The sequence below is a fragment of the Amia ocellicauda genome, chromosome 13 (assembly GCF_036373705.1).
Source record: "Amia ocellicauda isolate fAmiCal2 chromosome 13, fAmiCal2.hap1, whole genome shotgun sequence".
Lineage (NCBI taxonomy): Eukaryota > Metazoa > Chordata > Actinopteri > Amiiformes > Amiidae > Amia > Amia ocellicauda.
Window position 1 is genome coordinate 34,670,207 of NC_089862.1, and position 25,401 is coordinate 34,695,607.

General features: G+C 42.1%; 1 protein-coding gene across 2 annotated transcripts in view; it reads left to right on the forward strand.

Moving 5' to 3' along the window:
- sh3gl2a (SH3 domain containing GRB2 like 2a, endophilin A1) overlaps positions 1-25,401 on the forward strand; it is a 54,495-nt gene that overhangs the window by 3,559 nt on the left and 25,535 nt on the right. The window lies entirely within an intron of this gene.

A 25,401-nucleotide genomic window follows, 5' to 3' on the forward strand; every position in this document is an offset into this window, starting at 1 on the left:
TTCTTAAATATAACAATCAGCGCCCCATCTAAAAATGGTTTGGTCCATGATCCGCCATAACAGACATACAGTAGCCGATCTGTGTTGTGTTTTCATGCCAGTAAAACGTAACGCAGCTATTTATTAAAACAAAGGTCCATCCTATGAAACTTGTACCACTAGTAGCATGTAAGTGTCCTGAAACGTTGTTAGTAAACAGTTGCTCTGGTGTGGTGCAGGAATGGTATTGCTAAGCATGATTCATTTTTAAGTACTGATAATGTCTTGCACGGGATAACATTTATACACAAGATAAGAGCTATAGGAATGTGTGGAAATGCTGCTCTGTGATTGGCTGGTTTCTCCTATGATTTCAAATTAAATGAATTGCTGCAAATGTTGGACAACATATTTGGGTTTATAAAGGCTGCAGTTAAACCGTTTGCCACCACAGTTCTTGTCTATTTAGAAGAAACGGTCTTTCTGTAAAGCCAGACTGGGAAGACCTAAATAAGCCCGCGCTCGCACGTCTTCACACCACGGGGGACTTTGCTCCTTGACTCCTGCAGTCTGACAGCTTTTATTAGTGCACTAAATTCATTAAAATGTTTTGATTACAAAGCACTGTTTGTATTAATGGAATAGAGGGAACCACAAATAGGATTCACTGTCAGGTCAGTGTGGGCAATTCCATTTTTATTAGCACAAGGCTATGCAGTGGGAATGCTTACCGCAGAGTTTGTGTCAGAAGTATAGACTATTGTGTAGCCTATCTGTTATGTGCCTTTAATGTCCTTACACCTGAAATATCTAGCTCGTTAAACACCGTATAAATATTCATGAATACCCACAGGTGATTTCAATGTTCTGCCTGACAACTAGTGAAATACGCACAGGGCTTTTGGAGACTATTACTCGTCAGCACATCAGCTTGATTTAGCATCCATCCCAAAGAAGCTGTTTGATGCCGATGTTTCATACGCAGATATTTCACCGCACCCCAGCTTCCCTACCATCAGTGTGCAATACTGTAAACATTCATACATGTTTCAGCTTTGTGAAGATGCTGCCAGATCTCCAGCACACCGGGAGAAGGTGCCAGTGAGGTCCCGGCAGCACAAACGCACGGGTTACTGCCTCACAAGGGTCAGACCCATTAGTGAGGTCAGGTCCTTTTTGTTTATCCGACTACCTGAGTGCACCGTGGCTCTTACAATCAAAAGCCTGAGTGGCCTCCCTTCCTCCCGGGCAGATTGATCAAAGCATGGATTGGCTTCCGTGGGAATCCCTAATTTACCTCTGCCCCAACCCACGATGCTATATAATTCCCCCTTTGCATTTCTTCTCTCCTCTGGACTTCATAACAGCAGACCCTCTGGAGATGTCTTACCTTGGAGGAAACTTTGCTTGGATAGACATTACATTGTATTGGCAGATGAGACATTCGTTTCAGTTTGACAGCTAATCCTGTGCCATGTCTTCCATTTGGTTCGCCGTCCAAAACTACCGGTGCCAGCTTCCTTACCTCATCTGCAGGACGTCACGGGATCTGGGCATCGCCACCTCCTCAGAAATCTGGCGCTGCGCAGGACTGTTTGCGCTGCCCACCTGGCTAAGGTTTTGCAGCTTTCCTACTGGATTACGTGGGATGAAATCAGGTCTCTCTGAAAGCAGATTTTCCAGCCTCGACACACAGGGTGATTTCACAGTACAGTGTGTTGTTACAAATGTAGGAGTTAAGGGCGTAAAGAGCTATATTACAATGAGCCACCGGGGCACACAGCGTGGAGATCACACACTCGCCACGTAAATCCAAGTCTGAAGTGGAACAGACGCGAACGGATTAGAGCCCAATGCAGACGCTAATGTGGACGGCTTGTATTTAGTCTCTGGCAAACGAAAGAAAGCATCAGATTATTGAAGAGGTCTGGTCGAATTTAGCAGGGGTTTGATGTCAGTCTGTTGCTCGCGTCCTTCCCATTGTTTTCCACTCTCATCTCATCTTTTAGGAGTTCTGGCTGTGTAGGTGCACAAGTGTAAGGTGTTTGAAATGTCTGTTTCTGTAACTTTCCTTGGCAACATACTACTTGAGATATGCAACAACTGCATCCCAGAGATTAGTGTGTGTGTTTGGGAATTTAGAAACGAAGCATTTGGGGGGAATGTCTGTTTATTCAGGAGAATGCAACATAAAGCATTTAAAAAATAAGTTCCTGGAGTAGCGATCTCAGCTTGTTTAGCCCTTCTGTAAGAGAAACGTTATTTTTGGAGTCCCTGTACCCTAACTTGGTTATGTCTGCTTTCTTTGTGCCACAGACTTTGAGATTTGTTGACTGTATATGCAATGTAAGATTTTGCCGGCAGCCTTCAATAAAAGCAAGAAGAGTCTACAAGTAAGGTATTAATCCACGGTTACATTTGAAGAGGGAAGTGTGGGGCTTGGAGGCAGGAGTTGGTTAGGTTACTACTCCAAAATGAACAAATGTTGCCAATGGCAGCCTAAATATAAAGGAAAAACAACCTTGTGCGATTTGCTTCTTACATCAAAACATTTTTTCTGTTCAAAGAGGCTTCTGGGACTCTTCAGAAGAAGCAGGAAGCCGGCTGGCAAGAATGGTATAAATAAATAGCAACAGCCATTAAAACTGAAGGTAGTAAAAAATGCATGCGTTATAATATTAAAAAGATCCAAACAACAGTGCGTGAGGGGTTTGAGTTGTGACTTCAAAATAAGCTGTAAGCCAGTGACGTCCACTGTACGCAGCTGTACTGATCCATGGAGATGTGGTAGGACACTGACTGATGTTTGGCACGTTGCGATGTGGATTTCATTATTCAACCAAAATAATGTCAGGTTGAAGGCAGTCAGTACAGAATAAAATCAAAACAAATATCCATACCCAAGTCCAATACTGACATTTTATTTTCAATATTAAACTGAAATAGAAATAGAACAGTAATATCTGTGGTGATGAAGCACTGAAATCCAGCATTCATCTGAGAATTGTGTTCCTTCTCAAAGCGATCAGACGCAGTCCACAAATAACGCACCTTTGATTTGTCTTGGGGTGCTGGATGTATCCGCAAGCGCTCAACCATTCCACATTTTGCAAGTTTGTTTCATGGACTATTTTTGTAACTTCCAGATTGGAGCTGTCAACAGTCAGCACTTTGGGGATGTTGCTGCAGCAAAAACCGCATCAGTGATACTGCAGTGTGTCCGGCTTCAGAGTTTGACAGCATGGCATATGTCATTGGTTTTTCTTTACTCTAAAACAGGAAATCCATCTTTAAATTGGAGTGACTGGCCCTAGGATTGTGAAGAATTTTCTGTCTGGTTGTGGCAGTTTGTTGTGCAGATTCGACTGCTTTCATGGCTAAAGCGGACATATTGGCACTTGAGCTAACAAAGCAGAAACCTTCTTTAATCCTTACTTAATCTGTCATGTTTTAATCCCGTAAAGCAAACTGGAGACTGTAAAAAGTGGAATGAGACGCTCTTCTACAGGAGTGGTTTCCCAGAGAAACTCATTATTTTTACTGAGGTGCGGAGGAGGCATGAGGCTGCAAACTCACAACAGGTTGTATTTTTGTCAGCAGAGACTGACTGGTGACTGGTGTGTGTGTTAAGTGCTTTTGTGTTGATAAGTTTATGACGGGAGGGGATATGTATCTATCGACTTTGTGCTGTGTTTTTATTATCTCAACAGTGTGTTGGTATCTTATATCCAGGATATAATAATCATGGGTGATGTTTTTCTTTTATCTGTCAAGGTCTGTGCAAATTGGACGAATCTCTTTGAACTTTCTAGGGAGACCTTAAAAAGAAGAGATTGGTGTTACTGAGCTGATATTCGACACTGCGTGCATACGTTCCCACATTTCATCCCGATCTTGTTAAACTATAAACCAGATCTGTTTAAGGTGCATTAAATAGAACATTGTGCGGCGCCCGGTATGCAATAAATAAAATGGCTCAGGAAAAGTGTTTAACTGTGCCAATTCTCAAGTCATTAGTTCTTAATGAGCTCTGCCCTCCCCCCACCCACTCAATTGCACTATATAACAGTAGAGAAAATATAATTAATCGTAATACACATATATTGTGAAATATAGTCTGTTAAATGCTGCCTGTAACATCCAGAATACAGTGATATATATAATTTTCAGTGCCCACCGCTATATTTACATAAATAAACAGTGCACACACTTTCCTGGAATAAATACATCTCTGCCTAGATCGTTGGTTTATCTTTGGAGAGCAGCGGGAATATGGTAACTCTCACATAAACTGAAGGCTCTGTTTCAAGGGCTTGCAGGCCTCGAATCTGCAAACTCAAAGTAGTGTATGTACTAATAAACAGAGAAAGATGGTCAGTCATGGTACATGTCAGCCCAATATTGCAACATTGCATTTTACAGAGTTTTCCAAAGGGAGGAATTGATATAATCTACTTCCCTAGTCACTAGGACTGCAAACTACAACACTTGCATTGTGTTTTTGGTCACAATCTTTTCTATAATAGTATTTCCCTTACGTTACATAGAAATGTTGTCAGACTGGACTATCTAAAGCTGTATTGACCAGTCCAAAGCACTAACTGCAATTATGTGTTTTTCCACATTTTATTTTCCAATCTCCAGTTTACAGTACATCCCTGTTGCAGCCTAGATTTGAAGTAAAACTTCTGAAAGCCACATTTCAAACAAACTTTTAGTCCAAGTCTGAATTACTTTTTTCTCTTTAACTCCACATGCTATCCTAGCAGATCCTTCGAGGGTTTTAAGTAGTCCAGTGTGAAAAATGTATGACCACACTGACTTTCATTGCAGTTTCACAAAACAACAAGTTTGCCGATTTTCACCCTGGTGTTCCTTTGGCACTGAATCTTTAACTGTTTGTTTTAATACCTCGAGGCTGCGATCTGTAGCAGACTATTCATCACAGAAGAAAATTAGGCGTGTAGGGGAGTGCTGTTCGAAAGACACCCAAGTGGAGAGGGAATACCCCGGGACTGGGCTGCACTGATTGCAATGGGACAGATATTTGTATAACTTAGATCTGATGGCTCATCTTATCATAGTAAGGAACTACAGTGCTAAATGAATCGGGTAAACCTGCATATTGACAAAGGAGTATTCTCTTTATTCCAGAATTGTTCATGCTTCATTGTATGTAAAATCTCTGCAACATTTTATATGCTTAATGCCTTTTAGAAATAATAAGATACAGAAAAGAAAGAAAAATCATCAAAAATCAATCAATTTCAATATTAACACCATCTCGTGTTCTATATTCAAACAATTTGTGTTAATGGTCAAGTCTATCATGATTAAGTTATAGATAGAAGTATTTGGTTCAGCAACAAACTGTTCTAATTAGATTTACAATTAAAAATGAATTATGGTTGTAGATTAACTACATGCAGATTGCCTGCAGTGCTGTGCTGAACTGTTTTTCTTTCTCTGTTGGGGGGGATGTCTAGAAGGATGCCTTATAATTTCCATCTCCAGTATGGATTGGATCTCCCACACTGTCCCACACTGTGAGCTCCTTTGTTTCTCCTGCACTGAATTAGCTTTCCCTTTGCCGTGATAAAAATAGCTTCACACGGTGCGGAGGATTGAGCATGGAGAGGTTGCTCCCGGCCATATTGATCACTTGATGTAGGTGGCAGAGGAGTGGCAACATGGCGATGTTGGCAATTTGCTCCGCCGCTAATCCTTTCAACTGCTTTTTTAAATTATAGTGTACATGAGACCGTCATGTGTTATTGCGAGGGTGTGGGTCGTGCTGCCGTGTGGGCAGGTGCTTCTTTACCTACAGAAAGAGAAACCACCCCTGCTTGCGTCCAAATGTGTACCTTTGCCAGTGAACGCTGCCTCACATAGGGACGGCAACTTATTGTTCTGTGTTTACTGTTCTTCCCGTACATTAATCTGTACTGCAATCCAAAGTGTATGGAATCTTGATGAACTTCCTAGTTTTTTTTTGGTTGGCCAACACCTCTTGGTTTCTATAGGGAATACAGTGCTTGGGTTCTGTAATCGTTGTCCAGTTTTTCAGTGAATTGCACAACTAAAAAACCTGCTGGTTGGTTGGCAAAGGCAATTGTTTTAGGGCCGAAATTGTGTGCATGATTATGCTTTTGTTGTGGTGGTGGTATGCTCAAATGGGTCCCTTGAGGCAATTACAGCACGTGTTGAAGATCAATTAAAACTGTAGTATTTCCGTTTGCACACTATTTACACAGTGACTTTTAAATTATAATATTTGGTGTTGTATAACAATTGGCTGCAGAACCATTCCCTATGGCATGGTTAAAAATAAATAAATGCGTAATTATATTGACCTGTGTGAGACATTCCCCAGAAACTATTCTGAATGTAAAACTGATGAGATTGGTGATATTTACAAATAAAATGCACAGAATATTGAATATTGATGTGAAATATTATTATCAGTCTGTGAGTCATTAGTGGAAACCCATTTCCAATGATGAATTCTCCTTCGCTTTTGCCGTACACTGCGACTCTATGCCGTATGCATTTGCTCTGTCTCAGGATCTCATTAGCATCGTTTTTTCTTCTCATATGCTGGCAAGTCCGCATCTCTGCTTGTAGTGTCTTGTTATTCTTGATAGATTTTATCAGGCAGTGTGTTGTACCGGCGGCACGTCACCAGAAGAAACCCATTTGTTAGAAATATGTTCTTGCACTCGACAAGATATATAGCGGTGAAAAAACAGCAGTGAAATTGGAAGGGCAACATGAACAAAGTGCAGGTTTTGTTTACCAGGTGAGAGACGCTTTAACTGCACTGTACATATGTGATGTATTCCAGAAAAACCATGCCATATTACTCTGTGACAGGTTGGTTATCAGCTATCACACAGGGGATAGGCTATAATCTTTACCGGTGCTAAAACAAAGGTCTGAGACTATCAGCATGGTGCCATCCTTCACTTCCAGAGATATCTGCAGGCCCTGGGACTCGGAAGGCAAGATTCAGGATTGTTATCATCGGAAGTGTATGTTGTGCCGCAGTGTGTCTAGTGCACAGGAGATAAAACTGTTTCCTCTTTGCTGTGGGAAGCTAATTGGATTTAGATGTCTTCAGTTGTAATAATAAAAGAGACCCCAACATATAAGAAATGTTGTGTGGATACTCTGCTTAAGCACAGACCGCGTACACTTGACTGACTTCAAATTGGACCCCATTGTGCATCTTTTTCAAGAGCACAACTACACTAAATAGGCTTTCTTTCAAGTGCAGTGAAGGCTTCATATTTTATCTATATATGACACATTTTAAAAGATCTACATAAAAATAAATGCTAGGCCTCTATTTGTATAGTCTGTGTGGCAGGAGGGAGTAAAGCTTTTGGTTGATTTCAAACGACAGGTTTTGTATTCTCCGAGAACATAAAATTTATTCTTATTCGAACTGGTTTACAGCTTTTACTGCGGTGCCTCTGAGCATTACAGACATCCGCCAAACCAGCCAAGTGCGTGAATGCTGCTTATTGTACATAGAGAGGTGTAAAATTGAATCTGTCTAAGATGATTAGTTTATGAAAGCATGAGAGCCAGTAATTTGTTTGTTTTTTTAATCCATCGCTTGCTTTATTGCCTGAAAGCCTCTAAATATCACACTTAACAGTCAGTCAATAGATCAGAGCGGGTTGAGGAATGGGAAGCAATTTAATATGCGAATTCCTGCCATCTTTTAATCTGTCCTTTTGGAGGACTCGAGTAATGCACCGGGACATCCTTAGCCGTGATGAAATGCACTTTATTAGTATAGGTTCATGACCTCTATTATTAATTTACCTATTCTTTTTATGAATCTGGGATCTGCACTGTACTGTGTTTGTGGAAAATGTATTATACTGTCGTTGCAGACCGGGGTAACGATCCATGACAGTGCCTGAGAAGGTTTATAGTGACCTTCGCTTCAGCATCGCAGTGAAGTTGTTTTTCGTTTGTGTGTTTTCCCCCCAGAAAGATTCTTAAGACCTGTATTAAGTGCCTCAGTGTACTTTTTAAATGTAATTTGTCATACCCTGGCATCCTCTCTTTGTGTGATTGGGGATACATCCATTTTGGGGCATGTCAACACCGCCCACCGTCGTACAACCTTTGCAAAGTAACAAAATGTCGACACCTGCACAATAGTGAAGGTAGGCAATTACAGCGACATGCCACGATCTTAAGCATTTTACCTTTAGCCCACAAACTCGACAAAGAAAGCCCTGCATGTCCACAATTTGATGAAAATATGAAATCCAATAAAGCAGATGTCCCTTACAGTGAGGGGAAAAAGTATTTGATCCCCTGCTGATTTTGTACGTTTGTCCACTGATAAAGAAATGATCAGTCTATAATTTTAATGGTAGGTGTATTTTAACAGTGAGAGACAGAATAACAACAACAAAAATCCAGAAAAACTCATTTCAAAAAAGTTATAAATTGATTTGCATGTTAATGAGGGAAATAAGTATTTGACCCCTTCGACTTAGTACTTGGTGTCAAAACCCTTGTTGGCAATCACAGAGGTCAGACGTTTCTTGTAGTTGGCCACCAGGTTTGCACACATCTCAGGAGGGATTTTGTCCCACTCCTCTTTGCAGATCCTCTCCAAGTCATTAAGGTTTCGAGGCTGACGTTTGGCAACTCGAACCTTCAGCTCCCTCCACAGATTTTCTATGGGATTAAGGTCTGGAGACTGGCTAGGCCACTCCAGGACCTTAATGTGCTTCTTCTTGAGCCACTCCTTTGTTGCCTTGGCTGTGTGATTTGGGTCATTGTCATGCTGGAATACCCATCCACGACCCATTTTCAATGCCCTGGCTGAGGGAAGGAGGTTCTCACCCAAGATTTGACGGTACATGGCCCCGTCCATCGTCCCTTTAAGAGAGTGCTCCTAATCTCAGCTCATTACCTGTATAAAAGACACCTGGGAGCCAGAAATCTTGCTGATTGATAGGGGATCAAATACTTATTTCCCTCATTAACATGCAAATCAATTTATAGCTTTTTTTAAATGCGTTTTTCTGGATTTTTGTGTTGTTATTCTGTCTCTCACTGTTAAAATACACCTACCATTAAAATTATAGACTGATCATTTCTTTGTCAGTGGGCAAACGTACAAAATCAGCAGGGGATCAAATACTTTTTTCACCCACTGTATGGGCCGCTTCGCCTCTGTACAGCGTAATCTGCCGTGTATCGCAAACCAGCCCCCAGCTCAAGTCACGCACACCGTGTGAATGCTAAGCCATGACTCTCATCCATCTTGTGGCTTGCCGTTCCCTGTACAGCTACACATTCAATTCCCCAGGCCTCCACAGGATTTAAATCGGCTGAGCTTTATTGATTGTTCCCTCTTGGTGTGGAGTGGTTGTTGGTGAAGGAAGGAGCCAGTTGCCGCCGATGTTAAATGATTAAAAAGGAGGAGAATATAATTAGTTTATATGTTAACATCGGGGTTCACCCGCCATCAGTGTTTAAAATCCGCTGTTCACGGTGTTAAACCGTGGTTATGTTATCACATCGGAAAAGACAAATAGCCCCTTGTTTGTTCTTCAATTTTTGCGTACTGAAGAAAATGACTTTCCACCACTGACTGTAAACAGACGCACATCATTCACTCATCGTATGCAAAGGGAAAACCACCCCTGTAATTCCCACCTTGCACTCAAGACGTACTGCACCGAAGGTTGTTCCCCATGATATTCAAATAAGTCATTTGACTCGCACAAGGAAATCCAGTTTCCTAAATTCCCAACAAAATATAATGTCAATTACTTCGTATCAATACTGTGTAGACTGAAAATACTAGATTGTTCTTTGTTTCTCATTAGTTACACATTTCTTGCCCAGGGTCAGTGGGTCATCATGGGCCATTTTGTTTACTTTCGTTCATTAAAAACAGTCAACCCTTGCACTGGGAGAAATCTTTCGGGCAGCATCTGTAAATTAATACAGGGTTCTGAAATAAGTAATTGAATATTTGCAGAACTGCATGTTGAAGGTTTTCAGTGTGGGTGTTATCCGTATGAATTTGCATGTGCGTGGTTTTCATGTTGACAACCCTGCATTCTTCCGTCTAACTATATTCTTCTGCATTTAGTCACTAGCAATCCGAGCTGAAATGTCCTCTAATGATGAAGATGCTTGTACACAAACCTCTAAATACTATATGGTACAAGGAGCCTCTGTCAAAGAATGAATTCTGTAGATGACGGAGGGGAAGAAGTGTTTTTTTTTAGTTTTTTTCTGAACCTGTAATATTTGCCTCGAGCGACTCGGAAATGTGTAAATACATCAGTCTGCTGATCTGGGTGTATTCGTTGGGCGCACCTGCTGCGTGAATGCGTACGATGTGTAAATATCTGGTCAAAAACAGATCCTTTACCCCATACCGTGAACCACCTTTGCTTTAGTATGAGTGGTGACCTCCTGTCTGAAATAGCTGAATGTCAGGACTCAAGAAGATGGGAATTAACCATCTTTCTGGAAATAGCTGATAAAGGTTTTTACAAGCGCTTCCCCTGCATGAAAATGGTGCTTGAAGAGGAGTATAGTGTTTAATCATCTGCCTGGAGGTGAAAGACTTTGGCTCTCACTGAAACCCAGTTCACAGAATGCAATAAAGCCCTTTTCTTAATTCATTACTTCGGAAAGCCACTGGCTGATAACTGTTTACGACGTGTCCCGTAACCTTGTGCCGTTGAGCTGCAGCCAGAGAGTGACTCACGACCAGAGTGAGAGGAGTCTATCTGCTGAAGAAGAATGGTGTGGCAGGATTTACATAACTGAGTAGAAGCAAACAAACAAGACGTGCCTCGGGGAGCTCGGCGCTCGTTTGACGGTTGAATATAGAATGCAGCTGGAGCCCGGTCTCTCCGTGTCACACAAAGCTTTATTCAAGGTTGAAAATAGTTGGGGTTTACTACATGCAAAATGTACAATGCAAGATGCAAAATTATTTGTTTCAGGATGAGCTCCCTTTCGCAATCTGTCATTTTCTGTCATGTATAAAAGACCTGAGATCCTGTGCTGTCATTTGGCTCTACCCAATTCCCCAGGCTGGCCAGACCCTGTTTATACCTCATTAGCTCTAATGAGTCAATGACTGCCGATCTTTTAAGGGCAGGGGATGGAGCTCAAATCGTTCAGTGTGGGCGGACATATCGGAAGCCCACTGAGTAGAGGCCATTGCGGCGCAGCAGCCAGTCAATGTTTCCCACCCGCTCTCTCTGTCCGTTGCCTTTGGGAAAGCCACTTGTGTCTGGGATCCGTGGGTTAGCCTAATGTGCCTTACTGTTTTTATGTGTTTTAGATTTACACTGCTTCCCTCTTGACAAAACATTAAGAGAAGGGTGTTTAATCCGACGCTGAATACCGAATGCGGAATTAGGCAGCTGCTGGGAAGTGAGCACACTATATCCGTTCTCACAGCGAGAGCCCAGCGCCCCACAATCAGAGTGGTGCAGGAGAAGGTCTATAAGCTGAAGTTACTTCTTTGAGGGGATGTGGAGACCGGCTGAATAAATCCCCCTACTTTCCCACCCGCCTCGGCGAAACAAACATGAGTCATTGAGCCCTTCCCAATGCAGGGTCATCGATTTATTTTCAACTTCTGTTCTCCATCTCATTTGGTTTACCCTTCCAACACGGCACAAAAATCATCGCCGCATTAATTACACAACAGCCTCAATTTCTCATGCCTGTGGTTTTGTCAGTCTCCGTTTCCACGTGCAGGTACATTCAATTTTTAGCACCGGTATGAAAGAGAGGACAATATGTGCAGTGCTTGGACATCTACACACAAAACTCAAACCGTCTGAAGCAGCTATTTTGGTGTGTGCATCCTGTGTAAGTGCACACTTAAGACATTTTTGTGGATTCGGTTTTATTCAGCTGTCTTTGCATGATTTTCGTCCACTTGATTCAGCTGAAGTAAATTCCCAGAACACAAACATCAGTGTTTTCATGGCTTCAGCAATTCATAGTCTTTTCACACTTCCTGATTATTGTATTTTTTGGTTTGCATTACTTTTATCATGTAACTTTTGAACACTACCCTGAAATTGAACTTGAAATGGCTCCACCTACAACCACATAATGGAAATGTCTCGGTTTGTTTTCGCCATCACAAAGCAATCGTATTTTTTCTAAGAATAAATTGAAAGGGGGAAAATGCCACACCTTGTTGTTTGTTAAATTTTAAGCACGGCTCATTAGTGCTGCCTGGCGAATCATCTGTATCAAGCAACAGTGCTTCAGTGCAGTCTCAGTGCTGTAGTGCTGCAGCAAATACCTGAATGAGAGAAATGTGAGTTGTGTAATGTGGCTCACACAATCGGGGCACACACATCTTCATCTCGCAAGAAAGACTATCGGGGAGACTGAAAATTGCTCTTCCCTGCCGATAATACACTATAAACGCATTTGGCCCTATAAAAAAGAAAGCCATTGTGGTTTTCATCAGATTATACTCTCATTGTTGCGTTCCACATGGCATTGAAATTTAATTGTAAGAGAGCTGTTTCACAACATCCTTCAGAGTTTAGGATAAAGATAACGAGTTCCACTTCTGCTTTGAAGTTAATGTATGGAGATTATTCCAGAATCTGTTAATATCTAAAATGGTTTGCGACACAAAAGACTGAATTCCGCTGAAGAATCAAAGCTGTGTTTCCGCCAATTAAAATGTGTGGCTTTTAAAAGTATTCCTTCCACCTCCGCTTGATCCATCGGGTATTTGTCAGCAGTAATTTAAGCACACCAGAATATTTCCCTCCACTCCTTAGACCCCTCTTTCAGCCCAAGTGGGGGCTGTAGGGTCCACGTCACCAGACGTTTGTTAAAGATTCAGGAGCTGAATCATTGTGTCCCGAAACGAAACCCAATGCTGACCTGTTCTGACACGGCTTTTAGTCAGGGACTGTGGGGCATGTAGGGGCCAGGGAGGTGAAATAAACCCTATGGTCCAATAATCAGGGATAGACATTCCTGATGGTTCATTTCCAAGGCAGACGCATCATTTATCTTGTTCGCTGCGTAGTTATCCATTAAATATAACATCTCTGCCCTGACCTCTGGGAGCCTTCATCTTTTCCCGGCCGTTCCTATGCCGTGCAAGGAGGCACAACGCACACACATTGACTACAGACTGGATCCTGACCTACAAAAACAGAAAAGGAGCACAACATCCTTGCTTTCTGTGGATGGAGCTGAAATCAATTATGCATCGAGACCCGTCCAAGTGTTTGTATCTGCTGCACGTTCAATATATTATTCATGCGGTGTGTGTGTGTGTGTCTGTGGCTTTTCCTGGGTTTCCACGCTGCAGAAAACTCCCCATTCATCTGCGGCAGCGAGGACTGTGTGCGCCTGCGCAGTCTAGAAACCGAAGAAGGGCAGAAGCCTTTTCAGCTTGAGGGCAATGATGAGAGGGGCAGGAGAACTCAAGGCTCATGGGGAAGAGCTGACTATTGCTAAGGAGACGATCTCATCTCCTCTTCAGCACCATTGTGCTTCTTCAACATTGTAAAACACCAGAAACTATTAATCACTTGAGTACTAAGCATTTATATCCTCATTGTGTCCAAACCTATTGTTGTGAGGCAGCGTAACGAGACTGCCCCCTTTAATGATGAAGCGTATTTCTTTTACACGTCTTGACAAGGCCTTGAGTGGTATGTTTTGCGCGGGAAACTGCAATAGCATCATCGGTGCGTCACTCTCATGATTCACAAGGCACCGTGGATCCAATAGTCTCCTTCTGTAATCACGAGAAATCTCACAGAACTGTCAAACAGGAATTGAATACATCTTATTGTTTAGCATACAAGAATTATTCCACACTCACTCGCTAAACCAAAATATTGTGACCAGACGACAGGACTGCTGACCGGTGCAGTGCAGCTAAATCAAAATGTTCTCTTAATAGTACCGCCAATTAGTGGATACGTATCATTGGATCACACAACAAGATTAGACATCTGTTGATCTTTGCTCACACAATGCATTTACTACTCATTAGGAACGTTTTAGAAATGCATCCTACATAAACCATAATCGCACATAATAGCAAAGACTGTCATGCGTTGGAGTTGTGTATGGGGTCATTGTCTCACTGCGTTATGCAAACTGCTCAGTTTGCTTATTATCAGATGGAATAGCGTTGTCGACACAAATAGGGTTATGTTTTTGATGACAAACCCTAAACTTCACAAACATTCTGTGGACTTAACAGTTTCTGACCGTATATTCCTTCCCCTAGCCTTTTTTCACAATCTGTTGGGCATTTCATGCATCGTTAGATCTGAAAAATTGATATTGTGCCCGCTTTTAGCATTTACTGTGGACCAGACACAGATTTGAAATCGTGAATCGGTCTTCAGCAATTTGATCAATAAGGTAGTTCCTATTCATTCTAATGCTTCATCGTCTAATTTATCTCTAATCTGATTTAAAGCATGTGCTGCACGCTTTGAACGAAGACCTGTATTTGACTCGCTGCAGGTTTCTCTAGGATGTGTTAAATCATGGTTGTTTTAATTAATATTGACAATAGGTGTTCGAAAAGCTCTTAGGGTGCAAAGTGAGTTGAAAAGCACAAGTGGTTATAGGGTTGTTTATAAATAGGTTTCCTGTTTCCTCAAAGTGAAGATGATTTTGCTTTGTGCATGGGACAGACTTGTGTTCAGAGGAACTGTGGTATGTCCCCATTGTCATGTGGCTTTCCAACTTCTAGAGACTTGAGCACATGGCTGTTCTGTCTAGACATTATATTAATACTGTAATTTCGTACCATGAATGTATAAATGTTTGTAGGCCTTATGTGCCAAAAAAAGACCAATCGGAAAGATATATTTGCATAAACAAAAGTTGTATTGTAACAGACTGAATAACACATTGCTTTTTTTATTCAGAGAGATCCTCGGTTGCCTTTAAATATGATGTCATATGTGCTGGAAAGTGCAAACCAAATAACAGCAATAAACTAAAAATAAAAATACTTTCATTTGTGCTGGTTTGAGAGCCAGATTGCATTGAACACTTTGATGGATCACAGACGATCCCCAATTTCCCCAAATACAAGAGAGCTCAGTCACATATCCGTCCAGATTCTTTCGACTTGGGCACATCCATGGATGTGATTATAGATGACAATCGCACGCGGCCGACTGGAGAGGTAAGGAAATCATGAGGTTTCCATAGTAACCTCCCTGAAGTTGCAGATCCCAAAAAGTTATTACTGCCAAAGGCATCCTATTACAGCCCAGCGCTAATATTGGCGACGGTGTTCAAATCTCATTATTTCTTGCGCTGGAGGATGCCGGAATTGGAGTGAAAGTTAAGGGTGTGGAAACGGTATAGTTGAGCAATTGGATGAGGAACGGCATTTAACATCTTTAACGGCGCATTGTTCTGCGTTTGCCTGGGGGCACCTTTTCACAGACTGTGTGCTCCTGCGTTTAGAGATGTACAAGATATTACATTCACAGTATTATTCGCAATATTATGGAATTGATATTACTGTTTTGACCCACAACATAGAAAATATTTCTCACCATATTCAACTAAGGAAATCAAAATATTTCCCTAAACTGCCCCAATTTAGATTAAAGTGTTCATCTCATCTTTTTTCACGCATATACTGTTTGCCTGTGCTAAAAATGCATTGTCTCTTTACTTGCACAATGCACAATAACCATTGCCACAGATTACAAGAGTGACATTCAGTAGTTTATAAATATTCTGTTTAATCGCTGCTGATACCATAACGTTTGATTAGTCGGGAACATCTCTGCTGTTGATGGTTAAATGTTTTCCTCGGTTGGAGCAGATAAGACCTTATTCAGAAATTATATTTCTACAGTATTAATACTTCTGATAAAAATCACTTTTCATGTCAAGGTGACTAAGATGTTGCATGCTTTGAGGATGGGTCATTGAATGAAGTGTCGTTAAGTAAGCAGGATTTCCTCTCAAACAGTGCATGGCTATACAAACACATCCTTTAGGTCTGTCAGGATAAAGGCAATCCTGGTGGCATAGTTGCTGGTTGCCGGAGCCAAGTGCCTTCAGCTGCAGGATCTGCTATTATATTAGCACAATCAACTCCCTCGAGTGTCTTATCACACTTATTAGAAATGCAGGTTAAATACACTGGTTTATATTTATAATGATATGTATATCTACAAGGGAAAGTGGTTCATGAACCACAAAATGGATTGAATATTGTATTAATTGATCTGTTCTCTGTGTTAAATGGTTCGTTTAATAATTATACAGGTTGTCTACAAGTAGACACTTAAGTACCTGTATAATTGTAGCTATAAAATGCCTAACATCTGACACTGTGATATCTGTTTCTGAGACCTGTCAGTAGCCAGGACCTGCTTATACTCCTGTTCTTACTGTACCGATACAATATATCAGAATCAACTCGAGCCATTTAGGATGCGTACGTCAAACAATCTAATGGAAGAAGATCAATTTTGTGTCAGCGACGCGGTCAGGACCGGGAGCCCAGGGCAGAGTATCACAGTGTGGTGGAGCAGGACTGGTCGTGAGCCGTAGAAATTGATGCAAGTATAACATCTACCACATAGCATCACTCGTAAACATTAGAGACGCTTCTAAACGGTCTGTATCTTTGACTTGAACATATCGCCACCCTTTAAGTGATTTATGTCAGCTATGCTCATGTAACATGAAACATTTGAATGAGTTTCACAGTCGCTATATTTGGAGTGGAATACATTTCTTATGGAAATCACATCAAATCACATGGGATAATGCTGCAAAGAAAAATATTAGTGCCATCGGAGAACTGAAGTGAAGGTCCAGAACAAGAAGCTCCTCCAGGCAGATAATCATGGGATTGTTGTAGACATGAAATGCTGTTCACAGGCGGAATCTGATGGATGTGGCCCGAGCTGCCACCAAGACACGGTTGTCTTCTCACTAATGATCAGTGTGCTTTGTGTTTTGCAATGATAATTGTGCGGTGATTCAGCAGGGCCCCCGGTCTGGCTGGTGAACCGTGTCATTATCGCACCAGCTGGCTGCCTCCTTCCTAATATATTTTTGCAGTTCCAGCAGGAGACAAACATGGATGCAGTTTGTGGACATTGTTGTTTGCCTTTCTTTCTAAATGACCTTAGTAGGAGCTTGCGTACCAAAAAGCAGAACTTCTGAATGTATGATTAAAAATTCTGCCAGCATAAGAATTTACTGGAACTTGTGTAAATCGTTTGACGGGAGCAGAGAGAGACTCATTGTAAGCTAAAGTGCTTACAAGGATCTAGAGTACAGTGTAACATAAATTCCCAATTACTACACTGGGTTGTTGCCCTTTTGTGGCTAGTGGAGCAACACCTCCGGCCGAGTTGCACACGTCTGCAGAAAAACCTTTTGCTGTTTTGGACCGAACCATCAAACACCTAGCCTCCTCTCGCAGGAACACGGAGCCATTGCTAGTGATATTAGGTTTGAGGAACAGGTTGTCAGTTGACACATTGTCTTATCGGTTGCTGGTAGCCCGAAGCCTGAGAACTTGTGTAGATAACTGCTGTTCATGGTGGTAGCGTGGTCCAGGACTGTTCCAGAGCAAAGCTCCGTCACGCGCGTCTCAGCCCTCCATGGCATGACAACGGGAGACATATGCCGTGATGAGGATTTAGGCAAAACTATGTCGGTTGCCATCTAGAGAGAATTAATTTAGCAATGGGAAGGTTGGCTCAATAATTGGTAGTGGTAGAGTGTGGATTCTTAAAAATCCACCGCACAGAAATCCTCAAAGGCAAATTGGCTTTCATTGGCCGAGTGGTTCATGCAAATGAGTTGCAACTTCTGCAAGACGCTAAAAAGGGCAAATAAATAAACAAAAAAGCATTCCACACCCAAGGGTTATTTTCAGTCACAGTTTCCATTAGGGCACTTTTCAGTCGTGATCATAGCCGAGCTTTATTGGCGTGGCGTGTGAAATCCTGAGCCAATTGCGCTTTTTTTGGATCCATTTGCAAATGTGTTCTCCGGCAGCTTGCTTATACCCTGCTGTCCATCACAGTGCCTGGCGTTTGGTTCGGATCATTATTTGGAAATAAGTGATCCCAGTAAAGCTTCTGTGTGTGGATTTATTTATTTTAAGCAGTGAGCAGAACTTGTAACCGACCATTACCTGAAAGCAATTGTAATTGCTGGCACTGCATTCTTTACCAACTGCAGTTTTCTGGTTTAAAATAAAGCCATTTAGCTTACAAAGGGGAGGTTCCTTGCCAAGAGGAAGACCTTAAATGTATGATTGAGTGATTCATTCTGTGCAAGCTTTCCAACACTGGCATAGCAGCTTCTGTACTGCAGGGTCTCGTGCGTGTTGTGGGATGTGTTTTGTTGGGGTGTTAGTGACTGCTGAACACACTCATTCCTTGTCTTGAACAAGTGGCTGTTGTTGCAGGAGCCACAGTGGTTTACCTTCATTTTGTTCTTGATTTAGAAACAGTTAAACACATACTTCTGCTCTGGCTCTCTGTTTCTCGCTCACACACAAATGCACAGAGCTACACCGTGCCGTTAATGGTTCTGTTTATGTGGGTGTTGCTTTAACTCGAGTGAAAATGAGATTTCCGTTTCTTGGGATTTTGCAAAGAACCCTCAGGTTTCCATTATTAATGATCGAGTGTTCTCGTGATCTTAACTTGCTGGAAATAGAAAATGAGTGGTTTCAGAGACGGAGTCAACAGCGCAGACTGCCACACATCCGTCCCTCTAAGGCATCCAGTTGTTTGTGAAGTGTTTTTTTACAGGTGCAGATTCTCAGATCTGTGTTTGACAATTTGCAATTAAAAATACATAATATCTCGTGGAATCTTTTTTTTCATCAGTTGAAACACTAACCCCTTAATACTAAGGCCCATGTGTAATGGGAACTTGTTACATCCCCCTTGTCTGGTCTCTGCAGTTCCTCAAATCACTTCACAGGCCACTTGTTGTTGACAAACAAGTGGGAACCAATGATACAGAACCACTGTGATTGACAGGGTTGGAAACAGGATATAGGCCTGAGAAACTCGGCAATGACAGGGGATCAATTCTCTTTTTGAACAAAAATCAGTGGCTCAATTATGGACCTCCTCCAGCACAAAAGAGGGCGGTCATTAACTCAATTTCCTATTATCGGTTCAGATTGGAGTTTGACACTGATTACCGAGTTCCAGTGTGGCGAAGTTGCTCTCTTTCTTACTGCCTGTCCTACAGGGTACCCGACAAACAGCCTTCATTTATCCACGATCAGCGTGTCCTCCGTGGTTAGAAAGGCCGTTAATACTAGGGGGGCGCCATCGACGGCTTCAAACTCGCGTATACCATTGAACCAGTGCTGGGAGAAATGCAGAGTTCTGTTTTTAAGGTTCTTGGCATGATTATGTTGATGTGGGCTAGCTGAAGTTCGCTGGCCACTAAACCTCTTTCTCATCAAAACAACACTATAAATGAGGACAAGGAAGCCAACTAGGAATATAATTTTGAGCTAACAAGCCCTTGGCAGCTTATGATAGTCCTGTCAGATTGATTTGATTAGATTTGTATGTATTGCACATTCGTGTAATCCCTGTTAGGCCCTGCAAAGACTGTGAACTTGACGCGATGGAGATTGGAGTAAAGGACCTTCTTAAAAAGACTAAAAACATCCGGCTTAGTCCAAGAGGCCGTTTTTTTGCTCTCAGGCCACTGAAAAAACCTCATGCTTAGCTTATCAAGGACTGCTTGGGCGTCGCAAGAACCATCGGCTCTTAGAACTGTCTCCAGAGAAGGGGGGGCTGTATTGTGGTATTAAGATGTCACTTCTGCACCATCAGATCACCTGTGCATGAACACCAGAGGGAGGAGGAGCGATCCCCTTCCTGTAATGGTAATTTAATGATTAGCAGGTGTATCAATTACTGCTGACACCGAGCCGCCTGGCGCTGCGAGTGCTGCTGCCGTGCCGTGCCGCAGTCCCAAAGGCAGATGAATAATGCAGGCCCTGACGAAATCTCCCCGCCACTCGAGCTGTTCACACTTGGGCCGGTGTGTGCTGAGTGCCATTTGCTCCAGCTGCCGGGTGTGTGAAGGGCCGGGGACGCAGAGCAGGCAGGCGGACAATGTTACAATCGGCTGAGGAAATAGGTGGTGGATAAAAGGCATCGACGAGAGGTTTATAGAACTCGGCAGGACGTTTGCGTGACCTTGCAGCTCTGCAGCCTGAAAATAATACACTTCTAGTTCTCTGTTGTAAAGCAGTCACTTAACCTGAGGACGGATTGCCTCCTTACAGTCCCTAAAATTATAGGATGGTTTAAATGCACTCTTCTGTGAGTAGGAGTGGATGAGTAAAGCATCTGATTTTTCTGTTTTGAAAAATTGTGCAACTTAAAAATATAACCTTCACCCTGCTGTAAAGACCCCAGAGGAGGACGCTTTGATGATTCAGGATGTGACGCTTCAACGCTTACCGGATCGCAGAAAATACTTCATCGACCAGAGCTCGGAATTTGTCTCCCCGCACCCCCCTGCAGCAGCTTGGCCAATCGCTCGGTTCAGTGGTGCTGTGAACATATGGCTCGGGTTTGCTGTGAGATGGGAATGGATTTTAAAGTCGCCTTTAAAGGGAAACACATTATCATTTCAATCATGCATTATTTACACCTTTGCCAAACTGAGTCCCATTGTACTGCAGTAAATACACAGAATGAAGGCTCATAACAGATTCATGCCTTTTTTATTTGTTTCCTGTTAGGACCACAGTCGCTGTTTGTCTCCTGTCATAAATTATAAAGATAAACACTAAATGTAATATGAATAATTATGCCTAATGCTTAATCGTGTCTGTGCTTTAGGGATGTGACTGCACTCTGTATTTTGTAATTTGTTTTTAGTTCACATTAAACAGGACCTACCATGTATATGACTATATATTGTATTCTGCATGTTTTGTAACAACTGTACACTGTGCTGGAAGATGGTGTCTGCTAAATAAATAAACAAATAAAGGTTATTTCTCTCCGGAACAAGTCGCGTTGCTCAGCCGTTTGCTCGGTAGCAGGTATAGTGAACAGCTGATCAGTGTTTCCTGTCGGCTTTACTCAGAGATTAAGCTCAACACCCAATCTCAAGGTGTAATGGTGTTAACGTCTTACCCTAATAATAATAATACTTTTTATGTAATCATACTTAAGTGGATCAAATGATCAGCTCTACAGGTATAGAGGAACTATAGTGAAACAAATCATCCCCAAGAACTACTGCTGTCAAATACGTCTGGGGAAAAAAATATTCCAGTGTCTCTTTAAGAAGAAATGAATTATGCAATTAATTAATTTTTGTTCTCTTTCCTGCCATTGACAAACCCACGGCAGTCTGTCAGCTGAGAGCGCAGGGCTGAGTCATTTCACCGAAACCCAGCGGAGCTGAAATGAGCATCGTCTTGCATTCGCACCCATTCTGGGCAGCTTCTTCTGTAGAATGGCTGTGTTTTATGCTCTTTAAAACTGAATACAATTAAGGTTCTGAAGCTATTGGTTTTACTAATTGCTACTACCAAAATGCTGCCATAGAAAATGTTTTTTATCTTTTGTCATTTACATTTTTGTTATTTCGATTGAATATTATTTAATGAACGAGTCTCTGAACGTGGTGACTTTCTCAGCCTCTGCACCTTAAAAATGATTGACATACATAAACCTTTCCAAGAAAGTCATTTAATCTAATATATAATTTGATATACTATAAAAGAATAATCTGTACGGTTTGAAATGTTACTCTCTTTTGGACACCTCAGTTTCTCTGTGGATCAATTTTAAAAATAATCCTGATCAATCCTAAAGATATCAGATATCCTGTCATGTACTTAAAGCGGGCTTTGTTTTTTTCTTTTCCAATAAAATAACAAACACGTAAAACACTTAACACAGAATCCCCACCAGTGGAGATTTAAAGTAGAGCGTGATTTTCAAAGGGAGGAAATTGAAGTTTGTAGCAAAGTAATTTCTTCCACCTCCCTCAGGTTACTAAATCAGCCCCTATCAAATGGTTTATGTGAAAATAAAAATGTATCGTGTGTCCATTTTGTATACCTTTATAAATATAGATGAAATCATACAGTTACAGAAATGGGGCTTTGTAATATAAGATATATGGCTTTGAGGGCTAATAACTACATCAGTGCTTGTCAAAGAAAGCCCCAACATTGAGACGACTATTAAAGAGCGCTGGGGAGGAGAGAGCCACTTCCTTTTGGAGTCGGTGTTTGTGCTAGGGGCAGTTCACGATTGTCATATGGCTCTCTCGATACCCCACAGGGAACCAGCAACCCAATGTGAAATCTAGCCTTCTGTCTCCTACTGTTTCTGCTCACGAACTGGCTGTCATCGCAACAGAGCGGACGGGAGGGTGGCCTTCGCCCTCCCACCGCCGTGGCTTCTGTCAATTCTGCCTGGAAAAACACACAGTGAGGCATTTATTATTGTAAAGTGTGGCTATAAGTCTCTGAATGGGACTGCAGAGATTTTAAAATGGTTGCCGGAGGACGTGCTCAATCAGTTTTATATACCCGGCGTGCTTACAACAATCTTCTTCCAGATATTGCAGAAAACGGGGGAAACCTCCTGCGGGTGTCGTTTATATACTGTACTTTTCCTGAACTGTGTTCGTGAGGGAAACGGTAGAAGGTAACTTGAAGTGTGAGTTACCACAGTACGGGGATTTGAACAGTTGTAAAGATTTTACGATCGAGTCTGTGAAGCAGCAGGTCTGGCCAAATGGATTTAAATAATTCTACAGAGCTGGATTCCACTGTATGATGTATTCAAGCATCAGTTCTCACCAGGTGGACGATGCCGCGAGATGGTAGAGTAGTCTAATTCACAACCTGCACTTTGTAGCAATTGCCGTGTTTTAATTACTTAACTTTTGAGTAGTGGTTTGTGCAGAAGGTGGGAAGCTCTTGTTAAATGCGAACAGCTGTGGACCTTGTGGGCCCCCTTGTGAATTCTCTGCTCGTGGCTGCAGCTGAATTGGAGCAGCCAGGGCTTTTCCAAGGGCAAACATAAGCAATCTGTATTCCAGACACAGGTTAGGAGAGATTCTCCTCTCACAGGTTTTTAATACTTTTACGCTTGGCCTTCAGATTCTCCCCAGAGCGATCATTAAACCGCACGGCAGCGGCACACAGCTCCCGGCATCTGTCTGGAAAGGCGAGGTGTGAAAATGGAAAAGGTCGCCGATCGTGGCAGGGTGGGAGCATCCCCCTGCGCTCACAGGACGGCACGGTCTTTCTGGATGCAGCACCACAGATAAACACCAGTCTGGAATGATAACTGTAAAAGTAAACCCTTCCTAGGAGTCGGTATAATCCCAGGGGGCCTTGCACGGGATGGGGAACTCTGCGTGTGTTGTGTTGCACCGTATTTCTGTTCTTCCTGTGTACGCTTTTGATTTGTAACAATTATTTTACAGTCAAACTCATTATTATGACATTCACGTGGATAGAAATGTGGAGTACAGTGGTTGACAGGAGCATCGGGTCACCGGGTAAAACTTCAGTTACACAGCCACATTTTCGGTGATTAAAAACAAAATTAGAAAGTGGAGGTAATTATGCATCTGTTCTCAAAGAAATGTATGAACATCAAAATGAATCTTCTAAACGAGTGACAGTCAAATGACAATGTAAAATAAACTTCTCGCAGTTTGATTTGGCACACAAGCACCAGATTTCCTTGCAGGAGCTTCTTTTCCACCTTATATCTGTCATGTCTGTTCACTCATTACCAAGGGCTCTTAATGAAAGTTAAAATCCCCCCCCACTTCACTGTGGTCCCATTAAGGCCAATAAACAGCGCCCCGGGGAGTCCCAACAGCCTGTGAGAAGCCATGTCACAAACATAAAACATTATTTCTATCGATTCACTCTTTGTCCTCTACTGACAAAAAGTCGTTGTTTGCGGACTTCAGAATTCAGAATTACAGAGGTCATGAACTCGGCCAATAAACTCGATTTGAACAAATCAATCAATAACTAACGAAATAAACCTATAGAAAAAGCAAAGAGGAGATTATTAATGTATCTTCTGATGGGAGATTTTATTTCATTTATAACAATGAAAGCTCTTGGGTTGAAGAGCTCTCTGAGACAGGTACCCTGTTTGTGTGTGTGTGTGTGTGTGTGACATAACCATGGATTAAAATCTGTTGAAGAAGCATTGCTAAAAAACCAAACGCCCACGTGTTCTTTCCAGTAGCACCACGCAACCTCCAACTTAGTATTCAGTCTCGCGATGCCATTATCTCTGTTCTGCATTCAAGGTTGGTTTGTGATCTGATCCTGTGATATAGAGTTTCAGAAACCTCTATAGCAGCTCTGAATAATAAGCAGCTGCGCTAGGAATTTTCCTTCCCCTCTTTTGAAAAGAATCAGTGTATTACAGTTTAGCTAATCAGTTTAGCATATATAGAAGTGCTCACTGTGTACTCCAGATCGCAGTCAGACTATCTAACACCCTGGGGTGCTGGATGTCTTGGCCTTGCAGGTATTTTTTGTCAAACAGCAGAACTGCTTTTTTTTTTTTTTCCTCCGCCTGTCACATTGACAAGACTTAGTGGTTTAGCGATCCTCAAAGTAGCAGTCCATCTGCCACTCAGTGCGGCGTACAGCCTGCGTGCAAACATCCTCAAGATACATTTTGTCCTCTAAACGTTTATTTGCGCTGCGATCAATTTGAGAAGGAGAGGACGGAGAGTCTAGCGTGGACTTGTACAGGGTTGGCGTAATTCCACCATGTCATTGTCCTTGTTCAGCTGAGAGCAGTTTGACACGGTGTAGATACATAGAATTATCAGATCACAACACTGCTGTAAAGAGGGGGGTAAAAAAAGACGGGCAAATAGAATGATTACTGTTGCATTTCCGTTTATCTTATAATTTAGTGTAGTGTTACAAACATTTGCACGTATGACTCAGCCAGTACAGTACAGCCCAATAAGGCATCGTTCTGCGTCACTCTGTGAGTTTGTATTATTCTGGTGAGCTGCAGTGCAAGTGAGGAGAAGCTTTGATGTCTTTGAAAGGTTCACTTCCCAATTCCATTTGGCTCTCAAAGAAGTATGACCAGGAGCCATGCGAGCCACAATTAAACTATTCAGACCATGCACTGGAAGCTGCGTTTACTGCAGAGCTGATAACTGAAGAGTAAGAGGAAGCACATGTCCATAAACACACACACATGTGCACTAGACACACAGAGGCTGCTGCAGAGCAATGGCTATACTGAGATACAGCTCTGTTTTGTAATTTGCCGAGTGAAAGTCTGGAGTGTATGTGTATAGTTTGGGATTTTGGAGTGTATACGTTTTGTTTTTGTT